The following is an 8,603-nucleotide window of genomic DNA, read 5'->3' as shown; positions in this document are numbered from 1 at the left end:
TAAAGAATGGCTATTGTTTATGAGGGTGAAGGAGATGAGAAAAATTTAGGATTCATTTGTCCAGAGGAAATTTTTTACAGTCTGAAACAGTGCATCAAGATTTCTCCAGATATGATTTACCTACCAGTGACTGGTGTGGGATGGTATTTGAAGGGGTTGGAATATTTAGATAGTATAATTGTATTTGGAAAGACTTGGGGAGGAAAAATCTGAATCCTTAGAGTTTTGTACTATCTCAAGGAAGCTGAATAGAAAATGTTTCCTAAGAAGTATTAGTTCTGATGTGACCATGACTCTGTTAGTTATATAGCAGGCATAGTTTCTCATCAGGGGAAATCTTGTCCTTATCTACTACCCTCCTCCCAGTTGATGTAGAGAAGTGACAGTGCTTTGGAAGTTCAGCTGGTGTTTAAGACTGTCAGTCAGGGATTCCACCTGGATCCTGCATCTCTCACTGATTTGACTTGTGAGCGTTTGGTTAGCACCAAGCTCCCTCCCATCTGTAAGCTAATGCCCATGGCAGCTATGGGAGAGAAAGGGCTGACACTACCACCTCCAGGGAAACCTGGAGCAGGTATTCTAAACTCTAGACCAGTGATTCTGAACCATGTCTGATTATGAGAACCACCTGGGGAGATTTTTTTAAAATTCAGCAATTCTGATTCAGGTAATCTGTTTCTCCTTTTAAAATCTCCCCTCGTGAATTTAATATTTTGCAAGGGTTGAGAACCACTGTTTGGTTTTATTAAGGTAACATTGGTTTGTAACATTGTATGTTTCTTGTATACAACATTATATTTTGACTTCTATATACACTGCAGCATATCCATCACTATAAGTTTGTTTTCCACTCATTACCCTATGGTTGACTCCCTTTACCCATTTCACCCTCCCCCCACCCCCTTCCCCTCTGATAACCACTAATCTGTTCTCTGTATCTATGTATTTTCTGTTTGGTTTGTTCATTTATTTTGTTTTCTTTTTTTACATTCCACGTATGAGTGAAATCATACAGGTACTTGACTTATTTTACTTAGCATATTAATGCCCTCAAGGTCCATCCATGTTGTTGCAAATAGCAAGATTTCATCTTTTTATGGCTGAGTAGTAGTATTCCATTGTCTGTATATATGCCACATCTTTATCCATTCATCCATTTATGGGCACTTAGATTGTTTCCATATCTTGAGTATTGTAAAAATGTTGCAATGAACATAGGGGTGCATGTATCTTTCCAATTAGTGTTTTTGTATTGTTTCTATAAATACCCAGAAATGAAATAGCTGGATCATTTAGTGCGTCTAGTCTTAATTTTTTGAGGAATCTCCATTGATATAAGTGGGGTGTTAAAAGTTCTAACAGTAGTTGTGTTGCTGTCAATTTCTCCCTTTGGGTCTGTTAATAATTGCTTTAAATATTTTGGTGCTGTTATATTAGCTCCAAATATATTAATAACTTATATCTTCTTGATGAATTGTCCTCTTTATCACTCTATAATGTCCATCTTTGTCTCTTGTTACCTTTTTTGATTGAAGTTTATTTTGTTGGATGGGTGTGGCTATACCCACTTTCTTTTGGCTGTCATTTGTGTGGAGTATCATCTTCCCCCCCTTCACTTGGAGCTTCAGTTTGTCTTTAGAGCTGGATGAGTCGCCTAGATATAGCATAGAGTTGGGTCTTGTTTTTAATCCATCCACTCTATTTCTTTTGACTGGTGAATTCAACCCATTTACATTTAGGGGGATTACTGATAAATGAGGACTTAGTACTGCTCTTTTGTCTTTTGTTTTCCAGTTCTTTTATATCTCCATTGTTTCTTTTTCCTTGTGTTTATGTCTGCCATTTTAGTCTGGCAGTTTCTATGACGTTTTTCTCAGTTTCCTCTTTTTTTATATTTTGTGTCTCTGCTCTAGATTTATGTTTTGTGGTTACCGTGAGGTTTGTATAAAATGTGTCATAGGTAGAGAAACAACAGTGCGGCGTGAACACGGGGAAGCAAAAGAAAACACGGAAGTATGCAACCATGAAGCGAATGCTTAGTCTCAGAGATCAGAAGCTTAAAGAAAAGGATAGATTAAAACCGAAAAAGAAAGAAAAGAAAGATCCCAGTGCACTCGAGGAAAGAGAAGTCCCCCAACACCCTTCCTGCTTATTCTTCCAATATAACACACAGCTGGGCCCACCTTACCACATCCTGGTCGATACCAACTTTATCAACTTTTCCATTAAAGCCGAACTGGACTTAGTGCAGTCAATAATGGACTGGCTGTATGCCAAGTGTATCCCTTGTATAACTGACTGCGTAATGGCTGAAAGTGAGAAATTGGGGCAGAAGTGTTGAGTGGCTCTAAGGATTGCCAAGGATCCAGGATTTGAACGATTACCATGCACACACAAAGGAACCTATGCGGTTGACTGCTTCGTACAGAGAGTAACTCAGCACAAGTGTTACATTGTGGCCACAGTTGACCAGGACCTTAAACAAAGAATCTGGAAGATCCCTGGAGTTCCTATCATGTACATTTCTAGCCATAGGTACAACACTGAGTGGCTGCCAGATGATTATGGGGCCACTTGGTTCTAATTCTTTTTTTTGTTGTTGTTGTTGTTTTTTTTTTGCGGTACGCGGGCCTCTCACTATTGTGGCCTCTCCCGTTGCGGAGCACAGGCTCTGGACGCACAGGCTCAGGAGCCATGGCTCACGGGCCCAGCCACTCTGCGGCATGTGGTATCTTCCCGGACCGGGGCACGAACCCGTGTCCCCTGCATCGGCAGGCGGACTCTCAACCACTGCGCCACCAGGGAAGCCCTTGGTTCTAATTGTTAAAAGACAAATTTCCTCTGCCTTCCTTCGACCAACTTTATCTTTTGCCAGTTCATTAAACATGCTATAGCATGAATTATTATTCCACTCACACATATGCTCTGTAATGAGCTGAGTATGGTTAAATACACTCACTTTTTTGTTGTTGTTGTTACGCGGGCCTCTCACTGTTGTGGCCTCGCCCGTTGCGAGCACAGGCTCCAGACGCGCAGGCTCAGCGGCCATGGCTCACGGGCTCAGCCTCTCCGCGGCATGTGGGATCTTCCCAGACCGGGGCACGAACCCGTGTCCCCTGCATTGGCAGGTGGACTCTCAACTGCTGTGCCACCAGGGAAGACCTACACTCACTTTTTAATGTTGTTTTGAAAATTATATTTTGTGTCATTTTAAAATTTGTTGCATCTTTTAATAAATCAAATAATTGCTCACATAAAAAAAAAGTCTCATAGGTAAAATAGTCCTTTTTCTCCTGATAGTGTCTTATCTTCATTTGCCTACATGGCTTCCATCCTTTTCCTATTCCCCTTTTATGTTTTTATTGTCTCAAATAACCTCTTTTTATGTTGTGAGTTTGCTCCCAAATAGAAGTAGCTAATGTTAATTTATACTGCCTTTTTCTCTTTAACCTTTATGCTATAATTAAATGTTTAACAACCTATTCTGATACAGAGTAGCAAGTTTTTGATTCTATTTATCACCTTACTCAAAGTTTTCTGTACTTTGCCCTTTTTTTTTTTCTGGAAGAAGCGTTCCTTTCTACATTTCTTGTTAGACAGGTCTAGTGGTGAGGAACTCCCTCAGCTTTTGTTTCTCTGGGAAAACCTTTATTTCTCCTTCATATCTGAAGCATAACTTTGCTGGATAGAGTACTCTGGGCTGATATTTTTTACCTTTTGATATTTTGAATATGTCATTCCACTCTCTCCTGGCCTATAGAGTTTCTGCTAAAAATTTTGTTAATAGACTAATGGGGGTTCCTTTGGGGGTTACTGTCTTTTTTCCCCTGGTTGCCTTAAAAATATTTTGTCATTGAATTTTGATAGTTTAATGTATCTTGGAGAATGTGTTTTTGCATTGAGGTACTTAGGTGTACTCTTAGCATCATGACTTGTGCATCCAGCTTCTTCTCCAAGTTTTGGAAGATCTCAGCTATTATTTCTTTAAATAAACTTTCTGTCCTCTTCTTCATCTCTTCTCCTCCTGGGATACTATTATCCCTATGTTGCCTTTTCCAGTGAAGTCAGATAGTTCTTGTAGAATTTCTTAATTTATTTTTAGTTCTTAGTTCTCTCTCCTCTTCTACCTGAATTATTTCTAGATTTTTATATTTGAGCTTGATAATTCTCTCTTCCATATGGTCTGCTCTATTTTCAATGTTTTCTAATGCATTCTTCATCTCACTTTTTTTAGTTCTTCCACTCCAGAATTTCTATTTGGTTCTTTTTTTTTTTTTCCTTTTTTTTTGCAGATAGCATTTTTTAATTTACAGAGGGGTTTGCCTACTTTCACTTTTTTAAAATAACATCTTTATTGGAGTATAATAGCTTTACAATGGTGTGTTAGTTTCTGCTTTATAATGAAGTAAATCAGCTATACATATACATATATCCCCATATCTCCTCCCTCTTGCGTCTCCCTCCCACCCTCCCTATCCCACCCCTCTGGGTGATCACAAAGCACTGAGCTGATCTCCCTGTGCTATGGGGCTGCTTCCCACTAGCTATCTATTTTATATTTGGTAGTGTATACATGTCCATGCCACTCTCTCACTTCGTCCTGTCCTGCCCCTAGGTTCTTCAGAACTTTTTTTTTTCTTTTTAGATTCCATATATGTGTGTTAGCATATGGCATTTCTTTTTCTTTTTCTGACTTACTTCACTCTGTATGAAAGACTCTAGGTCCATCCACCTCATTACAAATAACTGAATTTCGTTTCTTTTTATGGCTGAGTAATATTCCATTGTATATATGTGCCATATCTTCTTTATCCATTACTCTGTTGATGGACACTTAGGTTGCTTCCATGTCCTGGCTATTGTAAATAGAGCTGCAATGAACATTGTGGTACATGACTTTTTTTGAATTATGGTTTTCTCAGGGTATATGCCCAGTAGTGGAATTGCTGGGTCATATAGTAGTTCTACTTTTAGTTTTTTAAGGAACCTCCCTACTGTTCTCCATAGTGGCTGTATCAATTTACATTCCCACCAACAGTGCAAGAGGGTTGGTTCCCTTTTTTCCACACCCTCTCCAGCATTTGTTGTTTGTAGATTTTTTGATGATGGCCATTCTGACTGGTGTGAGGTGATACCTCATTGTAGTTTTGATTTGCATTTCTCTCATCATTAGTGATGTTGAGCATCCTTTCATGTGTGACTGCCAACCCCAGTCCTCTCCCTGGGATCCGACCTTCGAAGCCAGGAGCCTCAGCTCCCAGCCCCGCCTGCCCCGGCGGGTGAGCAGACAAGCCTCTCGGGCTGGTGAGTGCCGGTTGGTACCGATCCTCTGTGCGGAAATCTCTCTGCTTTGCCCTCCGCACCCCTGTTGTTGTGCTCTCCTCCGTGGCTCTGAAGCTCCCCCTCTCCACCGCCCGCAGTCTCCGCCCGCGAAGGGTCTTCCTAGTGTGTGGAAACATTTCCTTCTTCACGGCTCCCTCCCACTGGTGCAGGTCCCGTCCCGATTTTTTTTTTTTTTTTTTTTTTGCGGTACGCGAGCCCCTCACTGTTGTGGCCTCTCCCGTCGCGGAGCACAGGCTCCGGACGCGCAGGCTCAGCGGCCATGGCTCACGGGCCCAGCCGCTCCGCGGCATGTGGGATCTTCCCGGACCGGGGCACGAACCCGTGTCCCCTGCATCGGCAGGCGGACTCTCAACACCGCGCCACCAGGGAAGTCCCCGTCCCTATTCTTTGGTCTCTCTTTTTTCTTTTTTCTTTTGCCCTACCCAGGTACGTGGGGAGTTTCTTGCCTTTTGGGAGGTCTGAGGTCTTCTGCCAGCGTTCAGTAGGTGTTCTGTAGGAGTTGTTCCACGTGTAGATGTATTTCTGATGTATCTGTAGGGAGGAAAGTGATCTCCAATTTTACTCCTCCACGATCTTGAAGGTCTCTCTCTTTGGTTCTTTACTAGAGTTTCAGTCTCTTTGGTAAAGCCTTCCTTCTGTTTGTTAATTTTATTTATGAACTCATTGGATTGCCTTTCTGAGTTTTCTTGTAGCTTATTGAGCTTCATGACAACTATGTTGAATTTTTCTCAGTTAGATCGTAATATTCCATGCCTTTAAATTTGGTTTCTGAAGAATTTTCATTTTCTTTCAGTGGCACAGTGCTACTCTGGTTCTTCATGGTGTCTGATAAGTTGTTCTGATGCTGGTGCATTTTAAGTAGTGACTACCTTTCTTCTCTAGGTAAAGCTTTTTTTATTTGAGTCAAACAATCCTGTAGATCGGTAATTAGAGGCCTTTCTTTTCTTTTTCACTAGGTGGCGCTATAGCACAAGTTTTTGGTTCTCTTACCTGCGCTGCCCCTGGCTGTTATTTGAGAATGGGAACTTTCCCTTCTCCAACACTTCTGTCAGAGGTGTCACCTGGTGCTCTCATTGTCACAGCTTGTGCCTCCAGGGTTGCTGATGCCTCGATGCTGTCAGTGTCACTGCTGTCCCTGGTGTTGCTGCTGGGGACACCAGGATGGCAGGCACCTCCACTGTGTTCAGGATTGCCTGGGCTGAGAGCACCACCATGATAGGGGAAGGGGGAAGGTATGCAGGGAGCTGGGGTCATGGGTGCCTTTCCCATGTTTGGGGTTGTTGGGTCATGGATGCCACCACTGTAGGTGGGGGAGCCAGAGTTCCAGGTGCCACCATAGCTGGAAGGATGGGGTCACAGGTCTCACTGCTGCTGCCGCTGCCAGTTCCCTGTGGTAGTGTGTGCTCCTGCAGCCAGGAGGCTGGAGTCACTTGCACTACTTCCCTTGTTGCTACTGGGTTCTCTTGGGCTTCAGGCTTAGCTGCTGTAGCAGGGAGACCAGGATTTCGGGCACCACCTCTGCGGTTCCCCTGGTTCAGCCTCTTCTGTGTGTTCAGTTCACCCACCTTTCCATATACAGATGTATGGAACTCTCCAACGTCCTGGTGTGTTGGGCAGAGGAACTTTTTGTTGAGTTACAGATGTTTTACTGGTGGTAGATTGAAGAGGAGAGACAGAGAGTGTCTCGCATCACCATGATGCTGCTGTCACTCCCAGGAACCTCTCTCTTAAACAAAACATCTCCATTTGAGTTCTGTGAATTTCAGTAAGCATTACATGTCATACATGGGTGCTGGCTCATAAGTCTTATGAGTGGTATTATATTTTTAAAAATTAAATATGCGGAGAAAGAAAATGCTGGCATTTGCTAGTCTATGGCTAAAAGCTTAATCCCCCCATTCATAAACTAGACTTTGTAGCACTGAAGTAGGCTACATGGTTAAATTTAAGGTATATATTTGGAGGGTCTTTTCAAGAGTAGACTGGTAACAGCAGCCCTCACTTCCCAATATGTCCTTACTTGTCCTGAAGTGAATGGGATAATACTATCAAGTTAGCTAGCCACAAGAGTATGCTTAGTCATTTGTTACTGGTCAGGGTTCAGCCAGAGAAGGCAAACGCTCTGTAAGACGGTTTCTACCCTCAGAGCAATGACACCCTCTGCTGGGGTATAAATTGGCTGGACCTCTCAAAGTTGGGGTGGGCAGAGACATGACTGATGATCTGGTGCTTCCATCAGAGGTTTTACCAACAGCAGCCGAGGATTATACAACTTTACATCTAGTATCTCTCTAGGTAGAAAGGAAGGACTGAAGAATGCATCCTTTGGGAAGATTTGCAAGTGCAGATGAGAGTGGAGTGAGAAATGAGCATTCCTGGCATCTTTCCTAAAATGTGAGAACCGTATTCCGAGAATGGGAGAAATTATCATTGAGTGGTATATGATACGACGTACTAACGCCTAGTGCACGGGCCATGGAAGCAACTGATACTGCTTCAGAAACACTGCTCCTCCGTGCTGAGCGTGGTACCTGAGGACTTCAGTGCTCTAGGGAAGAAACATGCCAGAGCTGATAAGAAAGAAGGCATAGTTTGGCTCCATTATGGCAAAGGATATTTACACAAAATGTGACTCCCTGCCCCCAAGAAGAAGCTCACCAGTAAGTCAGCCTATTTAGAGAATGATCCAGCCATCAGACTCTATAATCAGTGTGCACTGGCTTTCCTGCTTTAGTACCAGAAAGACAATATCTGGACAAACTTTTCCAAGCTGTGAATCTCTTTATAATTGCTATGTCCAGGAAATTCCAAACTGAAATCCACCCCATCCCCTGTTTCCTTTCCAACCAAGTGGGGTATTTTTTTATTCAGTTAACCTGGGAATTTTTTTCCTTGGTGGAGATATAAATGTCCCTTTCATTGCCGAAGGGATCCATAACCTAAAAGATTTAATAAGATTTTATTAATCATACTAGGAACTCTCCGATGGGGGAAAATAAAAGGGGGGGAACGAAATTCCAAGTTAAAACATCCAGTGTCACAAAGAATGCTGCTGTTGGCTTCCCTCTGTATCCATCAATGGACAAATCAGAGTCTGATGCCCATCCATTTCTCTTTGCGGACTGTTTCTCACACACTGAAGGAGAAGCTAAAAAAGGTTTTTGTCTATTGGCTCTAATATTGATTCCTCATAGCAATGAGATAGAAAAAAATTCAAGATGCCCTGTGCAAAGCTTTGCTATGGATTTTAATTTTGAATG

The 8,603-nt window shown here is 42.4% G+C and overlaps 1 pseudogene; it reads left to right on the top strand.

Moving 5' to 3' along the window:
* The first annotated feature begins 1,949 nt into the window (after positions 1 to 1,949).
* On the top strand, positions 1,950 to 2,584 carry LOC113612706 (rRNA-processing protein FCF1 homolog pseudogene; annotated as a pseudogene).
* The last annotated feature ends 6,019 nt before the right edge of the window (positions 2,585 to 8,603 follow it).

This window comes from Aethalodelphis obliquidens, unplaced genomic scaffold, assembly GCF_003676395.1.
Source record: "Aethalodelphis obliquidens isolate GAN/ISIS:26980383/991018 unplaced genomic scaffold, ASM367639v1 scaffold81, whole genome shotgun sequence".
In the NCBI taxonomy this organism is placed as follows: Eukaryota; Metazoa; Chordata; class Mammalia; order Artiodactyla; family Delphinidae; genus Aethalodelphis; species Aethalodelphis obliquidens.
This window is presented reverse-complemented; position numbering and strand designations above follow the sequence as displayed.